The sequence below is a fragment of the Amblyomma mixtum genome, chromosome 3 (assembly GCF_055824585.1).
Source record: "Amblyomma mixtum isolate Tamu chromosome 3, ASM5582458v1, whole genome shotgun sequence".
NCBI classification, from domain to species: Eukaryota; Metazoa; Arthropoda; class Arachnida; order Ixodida; family Ixodidae; genus Amblyomma; species Amblyomma mixtum.
The window spans coordinates 233566170-233581689 of NC_143014.1; the positions used below are offsets into that span (position 1 = coordinate 233566170).

Sequence of the window (15520 nt, forward strand, 5' to 3'; positions counted from 1 at the left end):
AAGTGTGAAGTTGTGTCTGGAGTGCCGCAGGGGTCTGTTTTAGGCCCACTTTTGTTTTTATTGTATATTAATGATATTCCGTCTAATATTAACCCACCTGTAAAAATTAAACTATTCGCCGATGATTGTTTAATTTACACGCGTGTAGCCTGCACGGAAGATCAGATCAAACTAAATAAATGCCTACAATCATTAAACTCGTGGTGCCAAAGATGGGGCATGGTAATTAACTACAATATATCTACATACACTCACGTAACTAAAAAACAGAACGTTATCAGATTTGAATATAATATTGGAGAAAATACCTTGGTCGAGGTGCAGAGTTTCCGGTACTTAGGGGTGACAGTGACGCATAATCTAGACTGGCGTATTCACATTGAGAATATCTATTCAAAAGCGTACCAGAAGCTTTGCTTTCTTAGGAGAAAACTTCCAAACGCAACTAGAGAAATTAAGTTAGTCGCCTACAAAACGTTTATACGACCAGTTCTGGAATATGCGAATGCTGTGTGGAGCCCTCACCAAAAATGCTTAAAAAAGAAGGTAGAAAGAGTACAGCGGATTTCAGCACTTTTTATATGTTCAAAGTATCGCTGTACTGACTCGGTTACAAAGATGATGCAGCAGTGTGAATTGGAAACGCTGGAAATTAGAAGAATAAAACATAGACTCAAACTTTTTTTCCAGATAATGCAAGGGACATTAAAAATAAATAAAGAACTTTATGTGAAAGTGCCTCTAAAACGTGGTTCCCGGAAAAACCACAGCAGGGTACTACAGCCTATTAACACTCGTACTGATGTGTACCGGTATTCTTTCTTCCCTGATGTGATTGAAATCTGGAACAAATTGCCAAGTGATGTTGTGGAGAGTATGAACGTGCAACAATTTGAGCTAGGTGTTGATATATTTTTGAGAAATGGTGTACAAATTTTGAACTCTGACTCATGATTGCTCATTTATGTATTTGTTTTTGTTCCCTCCCTGTAACGACCCTCATTTGAGGGTTAACAGTATGACCAAATAAAATAAAAAATCTGTACACGTACACAATACGGTTAGCTCCTTGACATCATTATTGGTTATTAATGTTCACTGTTTATAAGCTTAGCTGTGCATGACATCTCAGAAACGTTGTATGAGAATCTTAGTTGGTATTTAGCGGTCATCTCCATGATTAGAAACAGCAGGGCTTCGAGGTTTGATATTGATCAAAAAAATTATCAGATCTCAAAGGCTCAGAATTATAGAAAGAAGTTTTCTGCAAAACTATTGAATTTAATGCTCAAATGATCGTTGAATCGCATCTTTTGGTCATTTTAAGTATCAAAGGCATCCCTGAAGACAACAAAACACAGACTGTGCATTCGCTGCTTGCACCATTCGATCCTCATCAGTCATCGAACACGGAATGGCATTCACATGCGCTCTATGATAAAAAACGGCGTCATGCAATCTGCTCCTCAGTGCGCATTCAAAGCTCAGCAAGCCCTCTCACTAACAGGAAGGATCGTTCGTGTTTTAATCGAACTAAAAAATATTGGTCTCCATTAACTTGAACTGCCTTCCTACAACACGAATTTCCGTGGTAAAAAAAATATGTGCAATAGAATTGATTTTCTGCTCCTGCTTTCTGAACATTACCACTCTTGTCTATGGTAAAATGGTGACACAGCTTTCGATGTTTTCATTTTCAAAATTATAAAGTCACCATCAACACAGTAAGCCACAGATGGACAATTAGTTTTCCGTCTTATACTTGGCTCATAAATGTCTACTGCGGCCAATTTCTCCTTTCTACAGTTCACAAATCGCGGAGGAATGTCCCAGCTCCCCAAAGATTTGCAGCTTAGCAAAGCATCGCTTTTCGTGAACGTACAGTCTTTGTCAAAAATTTAGAGCCCAGGGGGTTCACTTTCAAGGTTTATATTGCGACTCCAGGAGCATTCATGGAAGTCCTACCTATTGCAGGAGGCAGTACCAGAAATCTTCTCATGTCCAGGAGATTTGGAGCGCTAGAGATTCATTAAGAACAACACAGTGTGGCTCAGAAGAAAACCCCTTGGGCTCCAAACTTTTGACAAAGGCTGTACATGACTTACGGCAGCCGGACCACTTCTGCCTGAGAAACTTAGATGAGAGTTGGGTTGGTTAAACCCCAGAATGCAGGCCGACTACGCCCAGTTTGAACAGATTCAGGATCAAGAGCCAAAAAAATAAAGCACATTGGTTTGGTTTATTGGTTTATTGGGGTTTAATGTCCCAAAACGACTCAGGCTATGAGGGATGCCGTAGTGAAGGGCTCCGGAAATTTCGACCGCCTGGGGTTCTTTAACGGGCACTGACATCGCACACTACACGAGCCTCTCGAATCTCGCCTCCATCGAAATTCAGCTGCCTCGGCCGGGATCGAACCCGCATCTTTCGGGCCAGCAGCCGAGCGCCGTTACCACCAAGCCACCGCGGCGGGTTGAAAAAACGCGTTTACCAAGCATGTAGTCGCTCATGACGATTTCAGCGTAAACCAGACTGCGGATCACATCGTGTTTGTCACAAGATTACCAGTATGCTCACACGCTAACAGAAGTACATGATTCAGTGTACAGCGTGAAATTTTTCATGTGAAAGGGAAAAAAAATTTCATATTTTTCAAGGACGAAAGTTGATTTCCTGCACTGCTCAAATTTGACGGCTTTTACAGCAACTTCGTCAACCCCACGAAGAGTTGCCCATAGGTAACCGCGGGGGCACGGCAGACGGAATTATGACCATGCTCACAAAAAGTAGCTGTCTGTTAATCGTGAGCCTATACCATGAACAAAAAATAAAAACGTTTCTAGATAACGACATGCCCTCTACGAACCTCAGCCTGAAAAGGTAAGAAAAGTTACCGTAGTGGCCGCTGGGAACACGGCTAACAGATGTACGAGGCTGGGTGCTGTCCCGGTTTGGAACTCGCCCAGCCATCGGAAAGCCTTGCCCTTGAGCGCGGCGGTGATGGCCTTCCCAAGCGCCGAACGCTGCCACCGTATCAGACCGAGATGACGCGGTGTATGGGGAGCTAGACGATCCGTGGCGGCGGGCTTTGAACGTCGCACAGGTCGCAGTGTGCCCATTCCTATCATCGCGGGCGGCCACTCGTCGTACGAAGGCGGCAAGTTATTATCCACGCAGGAGAGGAGTGCGGCTTCAATGGTGCAAAGAAGATGAGTCGGGTATCGGTCGACACGACCTGGGGGATAAAAGACGAGTGCCTCAAAGCTCTTGCAGAAAGAGTGCTTCACCATCGCGGCTGTATGAAGCTCCCGATGGCTCGAGTTTGAAGCTGATGATGATTATGTCCTCTGGCTTAATGGCACATACCCATGGTGGGGGATTGGCCAGTGTGCATAGCGTCAATGGAACCCAAATCTCGTGCGGATCTTCTTTTCCTTCTACTTCGTTTCCATCGTGACTCGAGCAGGAACGGTACTCGCAGGAGGGCCTAGACGGTGCAGTAATCACTAGTGAAAAATGTCTTTACTGTTGGGAATGAACACTACTTCAGACCTTCACAAGACGTCGTGTGAAGGAAGGCGGAGGTGGCAGAGGCACCGAGGTCATAATAAATAATTACTGGTTTCAAGCTTATCGTGCAGCTTCGCTCTTTCGGTTAATTCCCACACACAGGGCGATCCTACGTGGTTAGGAGGATTGGCGCAAAAGATAAGCGGCTGATAGCGCTGCCTGCTTAAGACACAAAAGCATGCACGGAGTCCATGCGCTCTACCAAGGTCTATGAAGACACGCTCGTGAAGGCGGTGCACGTCTAGCCTCCAGATGTCCTGGACAACAGCCGAGTGCGGATACCACCGTCTATGCACCATTATAAAATATGTTACGCTTTCTTGCAATAGATTTCATGCTTAGACCTGCTTTTAGAGACGAGATACACAACGAGAAGTTTGTATACATGACCAGAAGTGGGCCCTACCAATGAGAGTACGGATTAGACGTAATAGCAGAGAGCGACCGCAGAATGCATATATTTCTGGCAGTCGTTTGTTTGGATCCAGCACGCAACTCCTTTGTTGTTTAATCTCATTAAAAACAGTCGTTCTTTTCGGAGCGCTTGCTCACTTCACGTCTTCAACTATGTTCCTGTGCCATACGAGAGAGCTAGATGTATTTTGTTGCAATCATTCTAGGCGTTCTGTTATATTTGGTGTTTCAGCGAGAAGTTGAAAAATGCCTGTATATAGGTTTTTTGATACTCAAGAAACGCTCTGAGCTGCGGCAACTTTACTAACTTTGAATCATACCAGTCACCTAACTAATCAACTAAGCTTTGATAATTAACATTTTTTTTAAATACGGTGTTGTGCTTAGAGGCAAAAGCAAGTTCGTAGCATTGGACATAACGATACTGTTTTAGTTCTTGAAGCCAAGAAAATGTCGTTCTGTAAATCTCTACAGACCGAGGAAATGCAGCGCTTATTTTTCGCACAAAACGGAAACTAAACACATGAGGCGCGCAGTTCGAATGCAGCGTGTGCTGGTGACCTCATCGTGGTGCACTGACCCCGGCGCCAAATTCAAACTTCCTGCTTTATTGTACAACGCCATGCACATTCTTTTCTTTTGCAGAGTTTTAGTAGCAGCTCAAAACTATTTTTTTTTGCTTCAAAAACTGCCTTTTCATAGACATACGCATTCACAACGCACCGTTAAGCATTACTACTCAACCATTGCCTCCCGCCGTGCCGACCATTCAGCGAAGCGACCCCATATCTGCGGGAGGCGCCCGCATGAAGCGATTGAAGACCAGACGGCAGCACGCCTCAGTGTATTTTTGCTGCTCATCTAGAAAACAGAGCTGTATTATAGGGGGGCGAGGAGGGGTGTTGTTTTCAGTGAGTAGAGGTTCCTCTTGCCACGTGTTCTGGTAGGGGGCTTGCTTGATTTCAATGGAGTGGTAGTTCAGTAGGCCAGTCATGGGACAAGAACGGCTCTCGATGTGTCTACAGGGGCGCCGAAAGAAATGCGAAACAACTGCCTACGGACATGCGGCAGCTTCTTGAGTTAGAGCCACAGTTAGAGTGAAGTTCAGTTGCTTATAAGCAACAGCTGCCTTTGTACTTGTAGTGGTGCGAAACAACTCTTTGTACAACGAGGGAAAATCGACGACTCAGCACGGGCAAGCATCTACCAATTTCACCGCACTAGTTCCCGCTAGCAGCTGTGCTATACGACCAACCAGCACCGGGAAGTATGCATCCGTCTATTAATTTCGTCACTCTGGTTCGACGTGCGATAGTAGTGACTGCGGTAGAGATTGCTCAGTGTTCTACTTATTTCCCTTGTTTTAATAAAGACGGCCAGCTGATATGAAGTAGCTTTACGCATGTCGCCAAGGGGAGAGTCGGATCTATCACAGCCTCTCTTGGGAACTCTTAAAAAGTTCGCCAGGCCCGAACAGAAGCAAAGAAATTTGCAGTGGTTTAGCTCTGGTTAAACCTGGAGGATTGCGAAAGCAACGAGGAGAGAGAGGGGGGCGATGGAGAGCGCGCGGCAGCCCCGGCACATTGGATATGCGCCGCTGCTGCGCATACGCAAATGGCGAGCGCGGCGGCGGCACTTCTTAGTCACCCGCGCAGCGACGGCGCGCCAGCTGTGCGCCGTGTGACGTCACTGCTCGTCGCGCATGCGCAGTATGGCCTTTCGTCAGATCCGCGAAATGGCACGGCGAATCGCGTAGTGTTGCTTTTGCAACAAAAATTACGGAAGACACTTTGTCAAGACGGAAGTGTGAAACAGCGGAAGCCTGGCCTGGAACTCTGCGTTGCAAGACGAGCCTCGCCGCCCTGATTTATGCGGCGTATACGCTCGGTCTTTCTTAACTGCCGCTTCCACTCGGCTGCCCTCGCACGCTGCGTGTTGGGCGACACTGGTTTGGCGGGACCAGGCATCCTTCCCGCACGATACCGCAAAACACACTGCTGTCGCCGCCGCCGCACCGCGCCCAAGCAGACGGCCGCCACAAGCGCCTCGCGACAGCGAAGTCCGGACACGCCGCCGAGCACAGAGCCGCCGGGCGCCGATGCGATGAGTTACCCTGCGCAGCGCCAAGCCGCTCCGACACTCGCTCCCGACGACAGTGACGTCACGCAAGCGTGCCAATCAGGAGGCGCGCATAAGCGCCTAGCGACAGTGACGTCACGGCTTGGAGGAGATCAATCAGGAGGCCGCAAAGACTGGACAGGTTGTGCTAACGGACATATGACCTTGACAATGAGCCATTAAAGGCTTGCGCCTTAAACCCCGAAGAAAGCTTCGAGGCTTTGAGCGGCGCCGATCCTCGAACGTGCAGGCGCGTCTACCCTTTAAAGGGCCACTGCCCAGGGTCCGGACATTTTTGAAAAACAAGCCCACTGCATAGATGAGGCATCGAAGATAACCTCTGCAAAATACTAGAGCCATGCGCGCCCCGAAAAGCTGCGAAAATTCAAATCAAAGCCCGTTCGTTCTTTCCTTCCTTCAAAAACGGGCCCCGCCCACTACTCTGCACGCCGCTGACGTCAAGGGGGGGGCTACTTTCGCTAAAGGCACTCCATTGGTGCATCGTTCTGACTGACGGGAGAAGGTTGGGCGTAGCCTTGGCGTCGCGTCGTCTGCACAAGGCTTTCCGCAGCGCCTTCTGTTCTGGCTCATGCCTACAAACCCGCATGAAGGAAAAAAAAAACTGCGGAGGGAGCGTGCGGCGACAGCCTTGAACCCTAGCCATAAAAAGTAAAAAAATAGTAAAACTGAGGGAGTTGGTTCGCCCCCCCCCCTCCGCCCCCGCCGTGATCACGTCACGAGACGCTCTGCGTGCGCGCTCCCTTCTCAGTTTCTTTTCTTCTATGTGAGCCCCCCAGAACAAGGTTTTAATTAGTAGTGCAGCAGAGCCTTTCCCTCGCTCGCCCACTTGACCGCTCCGCACACACACCGCTTATCTTTCGTGCATCTTGCGTACGCCTTGACTCCAATGAATGACATAAGCTTTGGAGCGGAGAAAAGACACAAACACACAGAACACAAACACGCATGGAGAAAAGCAAACGGGCGGTTGCCGGGTCCGCGCTTCGCCGTGTGTTTCGAACACAACCGACTTCCGCCCCTCCGCTGTGAAACGGTGGGGAGGCCTAAAAGAAAATGAAAAGGTGGCTCGTTAACTGGGAATGACAAACAGATGTATGAAAGGATGCGCTCGCTAACAAGTCTAGGTGGTCGAGCCGATCGCGCCTCTCGATCGTTCAGTGTGCGGAGAAAATGCAAAAACCAAGAAAAGAATTCTATTGAAGGCGGGGCCATGACGTCGCCCTGTGACGCACTCCACAGACACCACGTCTCCGGCTTACACCGGAGAATGAAGGGGTGATTTTGCCTTGCCGAGCCTACTCGACGAGGAGCGGGAGAGAATTTCGAGGAGGGAATGGAAGGAGAGGAGGCTCGCTCAAAGAGAGGTAGAGAGTGTCTGCTGCGCTGGGGTGGGCACAGGCCCTTTAACATCTTTCTCAATCACTGAGTAACTCAATGCTAGAAAAGCGTAGGTTTGAAGTAAAAGTAAAAACAATCATAAGAATTCATGCCATGTCCTGTGATTGTTGGCAGATTGTACTTGATTGACTTCGCAACGCCAAATATTTTTCCTTCGTTGATTTAAGGAGCGGGTACTATCAGATAGAGGTTGATGAACATGACCAAGGAAATACTGTCTTCATCAATCCCGATGGTCTCTATTAATTTAATGTGTTGGCCTTCGGTCTCTGCTGAGTGTGGGCGACGTTTCAGCGAATTTGAGGGACGTTTCAGCACTGTTTTTTGAACGTCCGATTCTGCTGAGCCATTTTGTGGAAGGGAAGAGGTCACCTCGTTCCCACTGCTTCCCGTGTTGCGTGTACCGCTCTTATCATTTTATGCCGCCCGAGTAGTGTCCTGGGACGAATATGAGGCGGAGGGGAGACGCTTGCATGCTGTGTCCCCTCCCCCCCCGTCACCATAACCGAAAGGGGGGGGGGGGTCAGGACCCCCCCTCCCCTGTTCCCACCGTGATTTACGCCATTGTGACTCAGATAAAACAGCCGCTCTTGTTTCAAACATTTGATCGGAGGGTTTAGAAGCTTAAAAACTGTGCTACACGGGCACGTTCGAATGACATGCGAGTCGAATGCCATTCGGACTCGAAGAAGTTGAGTTGAGCTGCTGTAAGCTACAGGTGGGGTTAGCCTTGCGGCTTCTGGTGGCAGTTGCTCCACTCCTGCGTTGCTACACGACACTTTACAAACGCATTCGAAAGCCAAAGCTCGTTTTCAGCCTACAGCGACAACGACGGCGGCGCTCACCGCGGTCACACTAGTCGACAACGACGCTATCACGGTCAACAGCAGCATGCGATTATAGTGATTTATCTAGTTCACTATATGACTGTAGTGGGACAAGTTCTTTAGGCCAAGGACATCGACGAACCGAATCGGCGGACGGCCTTAATGTCCTCGGTAGGTCGGCGGCTAAGCGAAAACATGCTGATGAGGCGATAGTATGAATATAGTTGCGCTTCTACATTAACCGCATTAGAAATAAGCGAAACGAAGGGCTATATTTTACATGCGTACACTTGAGCATTCGTCAGCGATAAGCGCTTGAGGAATTAAATTTAGTCCGCGACAACTCCCTTCCCTTCCGCGAAGACTAGGCCTAGCGAGTCCGCAGCGTACGGCCTGTGATTGCGGCGGTTGTGAAGAGCGAATTCACAAGTTTCAGCGAATGCAAATGGTCAACCAGTGTAGCTTTTGACAACAGTGACCTTAAATCAACTGTTGCTTACATCGGAGGGCGCGCAGAGGAAGAACGGGAAGCACTGACGTGGCCCAGGCTGCTTAGCGGAGCTTTATCGCCAGCAGCGGTCGTCGCCGTCGCTAGCTTGTTGATAATAAGTTAGGCCGTTTTAGTTAACGTGAACGATCACCAAACATACTCCCTGATAAAGTAGTTTAAAATGAAGTGCTCATCACGTCGAAAGAAGCCAGTAAAATTAGCGAGAACCGCCGGTCCTACGCGATGTCGGCAACCCGGCTGTCAAGTGTTCGGCGAGCGATCGCATTGGCGCTTCCGACAGATTGTCGCACTGCGTAAACAAGCACGGGTACTGCCGGCACATAAGAGAAGAGATTAATTAATAGAACTAAAGTGCAGATTGTGTGTTATGTCATGAAAATAAGCACTAACTGTTCGTACGCAGCTATATGAACAGGAGTATTAGTGCAGTCGTCCTCATCGGCGCACTCCTGGGGAAATTTCATCCTCATGCGGCAAATGTTAATTCGTGTACTCTTCGTTCAAGCAGTCGCTTAGAAAGAATGCGAGATATTTGTTAAACAAACAGCAGAAGAAGTGAGCAGCAGATATCGAAATGAACAGCCGCAGATCCGGAAAGAGTCGAGCGGCTGTGGGAGGGGCGAAGCGACGGTGGCGGTGGCGGCTATTTTTAGGTTCGGGGTGTGTTCGCGTTTCGAAGGCATTCCAAAACTTGGAATGTCTCCGCGGAGCTCCGTCGACTCGAATTTCATCTGAACCGAATGCCGGTGAAAAAATTGGCTGTGGCTTAGCTAAGGTTGAACCTGGATATCTCGAAGCGAAAAGCTGCGGCGAGGCGGAGGAGGAGCCGCGCGTGTAGTGAATACGGTGTTGTCTTAGAAGGCTGCTTTAGAGACATGTACTGTGGTGTGCATTCCTTTTGGGTGTACACGAAGATATTAGAGACAGGCATTTGCTTTCCTTAAAAGCAATTTTCATTTCATTTTCCTTAAGGCCATTACGGCGCGGTTCGGGTATCCACCGAGATATATGAGAGTGTCAGGAGTCGTTTCCTTTCCCTAAAACCAATTTTTTTTTTCATTTTCCTTCCCTTACGGCGCGGTTCGGGTGTCCACCGAGATATGAAAGGTTCCTCGCGCACTGCTTGTCTATTGTTTATTTTTTTATTTGTGCCGCGTGTGATGTCACTCCTTTCGGGTGTACACGAAGATATGAGAGACAGGCATTTTCTTTCCTTAAAACCAATTTTCATTTCATTTCATTTTCCTTAAGACCCTTACGGCGCGGTTCGGGCATCCACCGAGATATGAGAGAGACAGGCGTCGTTTCCTTTCCTTAAAACGAATTTTCTTTCCATTTTCCTTCCCTTACGGCGTGGTTCGGATGTGCACCGAAATATGAGTGTTTCCTGGCGCATTGTTTGCCTTTGTTTGTTTGTTTGTTTGTTTGTTTCTTTGTTTGTTTGCGCCTCTCCTGTGACGTCCCTCGGTTCTGCGCATGCGCAGCTGGGGCTAATTCTGATCACGGACCATACACCAGACTCGAGTTTGACTAGCCTAGTGAAGCTTTTCGCTTCAAAGCTTCCTGTCGCAGCGTAAGTTCGGCAGTCGAGTCGAATGACATTCAGTTGGAAGGCATTCGAAACACCCGTGTAGCAGGGGTATTAATTCAACCATGCTAGGCACGACTGCCACAGCATGAGATGTTCAAGAGAAGGCATTACTGGCCTAGTCAAGCCAAGGTTATCGGCGCTGCAATCGTGCCTTCAAGTGGAGGAGCGGTGGAGATCTATCAGCCACGTCACATTCCACGTCGCTCGCCGCAGCTGAATCCGCGCGCCGCTGCCGTGCCGACCGCAGCCTTTGCAGCTGTGGCCACATGACTAACCATGCGACTCGCCGTTTGCTCGAAAAAGAAGGCCTGCGCCACTTTCGCGGCATTCGCATTGCCTTTCTTACTACGGACGGAGCGAGTTGGCCGGAGCCGTCTACGTCGTCGGACGACTTCGCTAAACCACGCTTAGTTGTGCTAAACTGCAAGCATTTTTGTTTCGTTAGCATCGTTTAGGCGTGAAGTGCGAAAAATTGTAGCAAGCAGAGTTATGACCGAATAAAGTATAAAAAGTGCAGTGTAGGTGCTCCACAGCTACAGGGTTAGAGTCATGGCCTAACAAGCATTCTGTGTGCTGCACTCAGCGACTGGGACACTGATCTCTTAATCTAGCAACGCATAGGGTTCCCCTTTTATCTCCCCTTAATTTGCTTCTTAATTTCACAACTTTCAATATTATGTAGATTGAATATCCGCATCACAGCTTCATTATTGCCAATTAACAAAGATTATGAGAAAAGAATATTTTGGTATTCGCAGGCATTGATCCCCTGCATGGAGAGCATATCGGGGGCTTCACCTCGTTTTTATTTCTTCAAATACCCTAAAGGCCCGAGCGGGCAATACATTGGGTTGAACAATAGCAAAAAATAAACAAAAAACTGCAGCAAGTACAAAAGTCATAGTCGGAAAGACCATGTTGAGCAGCACGTTAAACACTCAGAATATGAAGGCATGGCAGCAAACCTTGAAGTTTTTGGAAAGCAGTGCTTCAACAGGAATACCAGGAGAAATGAATTGAAGGATGAAGGTTACAGCGCTTCATTTTAATTTTAAAAATACAATTGAACGCAAAAACGTTAGCCCCCCCCCCCCCCCCCCCCAATGTCGGAAAAAATTGACGGCGGGGTCGGCGTTGACGACGGTTGGAAGCCTCACAGCCGGAGCGGCCGGAGAAGGATCCTAGGTAGGCCAGCTAGGTCACGTGACCTTGCGGCGTGTACTGTCCAGAAACCTTTTGCCAGTGATCAGTCACAAAATCTGTTTTCATCCTGATCTTTCTCATCTTCTTTTTCACAGGCGCATAATGTTCTCAGGGACTGATAGGGTAGGATAACTTTATTTAGCTCTAGCGATGTTCGGCTGTAAGTCGCGTGCACAGTGCTGAGCAGCGAACGTTCTTGACAGCTGTGAACACATATTCCTCCATTCGGCAAAAATATCTAGCTCTAAAAAGCACGCTTGCAGGCATTAGCCCGCTTTTAATCTGCAGTTCGACAAGTTATGCGGTCCACAAATATTGTTACGTGGTGAATTGATTGAATAAATATGAACGCGCAGGTAGCTGACCGCGGTCTGTTGACACATACGAGCCGAAGCCGGCAGTATGAAGGAGACGAGTAAATCAGCTGGTTGAAGCAAACATTTTCCAGCACCAACGCGTTCTATGCGCAATCACAAGAAATGTTCGTGCCGTCCGGCAGCTCGTTATCCACAGCGAGAGCCGGAGAAGCGTCTTGCAGCCGGGCACCCGCGCGCCGGCAGCCGTCGAAACGAGAAGGCCCGAAGGCATGCCCGAAGGCCAGCGATGGCGGAATGGTCATGTGACCAAATATGGCGGCGCCCATGCTACCGCTCTGTAAAGCGTCTATATAATAGGGGTTATGCAAAATAGATCGCGCCATCTAGTGGGAGCGAAAATAACCAAGTCGGCCATATTGGTTACGTCGAGGAGCGCAGACGACGCTACCGACGCTACTACGGCACCATATTGTGGCTCGCTCGGCACGTATGCGTACATTGCACGTTTTGTTACCTTTGTTGCCGCAAAGATGCCGTTTCACTGCTGCGTTCCACTGTGTAAACAGCGTGGAGTCACCGACAGCAACGGAAACAAGGTATGAACGTGTCACAGCATTGTAAATGCTACTCGCGGGTGCGTTTGTTCTTCGGTGATGAAATGATCGCGTCTGGGGAGAGACTCCGACTTGTTTAGTGTACAGCTGAGACATATGAAGGAAGCTTGCCCTACGCTAACCGTTTTTCGTAGCGGGAATGTATAAAATTACGACAAGATTATATTCTGCGTCGTTTGATGAGCTGCGGCACCAGCTTGCACGTAGAGTTCGTCCGTGCCGCCGGTTTCCCACGGTGCCTCGTTGCAAGCTGAAGCTTCGCGCCGCTTAGGAGTAGAAACAGGTGCATTGTGTCACGTACGGAATCGAATGACGCTAGCGGTTATTCGGTATTCTCGGTGTAGGAAGTGGCGCATAGGTTTCGTATGTCGCATTTCTGCACCCAGTCGCGTCGAGGATTCGGCTGCGTGACGTGCCCATGAATGTGCTTCATGCGCCCAAAATTTTTTCGCGGCGCAAACTGATTACATGCGGAAGTTAAAAAAAAAGTGGCATCATTTAAAATAGTACAACGACCGTCGCATGTGAGCAGGCTTGCCTCTCGAGCGGATCCCTGAGGAGAAAATGAAGCTAAGTTTTAAACCTGGCACTCGGTTCCACGCACTGAGCCCGATCTCGAGAGCGGCTCTGTATACATAGAAGCAACGAAAGTACGAACGCAGTGCCCTTTAAGCATACTTGCGCTGTGGTTTCACTTTGTTAGTTGGTACTTCGCTTAAGACAACTATGCTCACGGTTGTGCTTCAGGGGCTAGGTGATGTCACAAGAGCCGCTACAACTTGAAACTCTCCACCGCAGACTAGAAGTGCGTGTCCGATGTTACCATCTTATGCTTGGGACGTTTAGTTAAGCTGTCTCTTTTTGAGAATAGGAAAGTTTGCATGTGGTGACAAGATACAGAGCAACTCCTAACAATTTGGTTGAGTCATTTTGTTGCAAAAGGTACTAGAAAATGAAGATCAGGTTACAGCTCTGTCTTTTTTTTATAGGTGCCCTTCACCGTTTCCCGAAGGACGCCACACTGCATAAGAAGTGGATTGTAGCCATAAGAAGAGATGAAGGCCCAAATTTCGCTGTGACCAAGTACAGAAAAGTATGCTCTAAACATTTTCGAGTGCATGATTTCATTCCTGGTGTGGCTAGTGGCCATAACATTCTCCGAGAAACAGCAGTGCCGTCTGTGTATAGCTTTGGTAAGCAGTGCCAACAACGCAAGCCACCAAAGCAGCGTGGAGCACTGCCACCTAAGCAAGGCGCCAAGCCGCAGGATCAGCTGCTGCCCGCACAAGATCACACGCCAAGTCTGACAGCAGAACAGGCACTGTCTACTTCTAGAGATGCCAGCATGGCGGCAGAAACTGAAGATCTGCCAGAGCTTGCATCTTCAGATCAATCACAACAGGGAGAAATTGAGCGTCTTGTTGCCATTGTCGAGAAGCAAAACAAAGACAACCGGAAGCTTCACGATGAGTGTGGTCTTTTAAAAGAACAGCTGCAGTCAGCAAGGGCTGAAGTTCTTAAACTGCGAACAGAGAAAACTGCCATGGCTCACCAGCTTACTTTAGAGAAAGAAAGAACATCTGCTTTTTCTATTGAAAATTTCAAAGATTGTGATGAAGATGTGCATTTCTATAGCGGGCTGCCAAGCTATGAGAACTTCATATCCCTCCCGGTCTTCCTGGAACCTGGGGACGATGGCTGCAATGTTCTGCGTTCTGAGGGCAACAGTTCAGATAGGTCGGCAAAGGGCCGCAAGATGAAGTTGAGCGCTGAGAATCAGCTCTTCTTGGTATTGGTTAGGCTACGTCTCGGATTGTTTGAGGCTGACCTAGCACATAGGTTTGGCATCGCACAATCTACAGTGTCAAGAATATGCACATCCTGGCTGAAATTTCTGTATAAGAAATTGGGCAGTTAACCCTTGTGGGCAGCTAGAAACGTGATTAATGAGCACATGCCAGCTGTGTTTGTTGGGGACTATGCCTCAACAAGAGTAATCCTAGATGCCACGGAGATTCGCTGTGAAGTGCCATCATCTCTGTCACTTTAGTCGAGCACCTACTCCTCTTACAAATGCTCGAACACGTTCAAAGGACTCATAGGGGTTTCTCCTAATGGGCTCGTAACATTTGTGTCCGAGCTGTTTACAGGCTCCAATTCCGACAGAGAGTGTGTAGTAAGCAGTGGGTTTTTGGAGCTAGATTTTGAAGAGAATGACAGTGTTATGGCAGAGAAGGGGTTCGTTATTGATGATCTTTTGAAAAAGATGGGCGTGAAATTGAACACACCCCCATTTTTAAGAGGCGACACATTTTCAAGAGGCCCGGTGCAGGAAACTAAAGAGATTGCATCGCTCAGGATACACGTCGAGCGGAGAATACAGCGAATCAAGGGGTGTCATGTTTTTGACCGACCAATCCCTCTTACTCTAGCTCCACTGATTAATCAGATTTGGACAGTAGCAACTATCCTCACAAATTTCCAGAGTTCTCTAATTCAGTGCCAAAACAATGCCGATGCATTTTCATAACAGCTCGTGCGAGCTTACCATGGCAGATAAACAGCACGTGTGCAATGAAGACTTAACACAAAGTAGGCTATGCAGCGCTGCATTTGCAGCACTGTTATCTATTTTTGTTCTGTATTTGTTGCTCTTGCTACATTTATCTGCCTGAATGATTTGAGGCAGTGCTCCAGCCTGTCTGTTATTTATTGTGTTTTATCCCTTCTTACGAGCTTTGGTTTAGTTTATGGTTCATGGGGTCTAACGTCCCAAAGCGACTAAGGCTATGAGAGACGCCGTAGTGGAGGGCTCCGGAAATTTCGACCACCTGGGGTTCTTTAACGTGCACTGACATCGCACAGTACACGGGCCTCTAGAATTTCCCCTCCAAAGAAATTCAACCGCCGCGGCCGCGTCTTTCGGGTCAGCAACC

The 15520-nt window shown here is 48.2% G+C and overlaps 1 pseudogene; it reads left to right on the plus strand.

Moving 5' to 3' along the window:
* Positions 1 to 12399: 12399 nt before the first annotated feature.
* LOC149354036 (uncharacterized) lies at positions 12400 to 15114 on the plus strand (annotated as a pseudogene).
* The last annotated feature ends 406 nt before the right edge of the window (positions 15115 to 15520 follow it).